Below are 736 nucleotides of genomic sequence, written 5' to 3'. Positions count from 1 at the left end.
TAATTAGGGAAATGTAAATTAAAACCACCTTAAAATTTCACCTTACCCCAGTAACAATGGCTAAGATCAAGAGAACAAATGATACTAAATGCTGGTGAGGATGTGGAGAAGAGGAATTCTCATTCACTGCTGCTGGAAGTGAAAACTTGTGCAACCCCTATAGAAAGCAGTGTGGATAACTTTTAAAAAACTAAAAATGGCTCAGGCCTCTTGGGGTAAGTCTATAGTGCAGCTCTCCGTGCCGGGACTCCGTAAGCCACATTCACCCTTCCATCCCTCCCGCCGTTCTATACTCCTAGTTTGGGCCCTGCGCTATTCCTAGTCTTGGGGCCCCAGACACCTGGGGAACCAATACTGCTTCCTGATCCTCTTCACCCAGACCAACTTAGTGCCTTCCTTGGGCCCCAGGAGCACTGCTTCTGGACCTGGCCCCGCCCTCAACTCCCTCTGCTTCCCTGGGCCTCCACCGCCCACCAGCCTCTTTCTGGGACACTTGGGCTGATCACCTCTTCCTGATCCTTTGCATCCAGACCAACCCAGCTCCTTAGTGCAGTCCCCAGGAGACCTTGGGGCCTCTTCCCACCCCATCTGCCTTTGCATCCCTCGGTGGCATGGCCACCAGCTGCCCTAGACTAGCATCTTTCCTGGGCCAGGTTTCTAGGCCAGTCCAACCCCCAAATTCCTGAGGCCAAAATCATTCCTGGAGGGATCCAGACCTTAGGAGAAAGCCTGAAAA

The sequence above is a fragment of the Nannospalax galili genome, unplaced genomic scaffold, assembly GCF_000622305.1.
Source record: "Nannospalax galili isolate Female #2095 unplaced genomic scaffold, S.galili_v1.0 scaffold353, whole genome shotgun sequence".
Lineage (NCBI taxonomy): Eukaryota > Metazoa > Chordata > Mammalia > Rodentia > Spalacidae > Nannospalax > Nannospalax galili.
Note: the sequence above shows the minus strand (reverse complement) of the source record.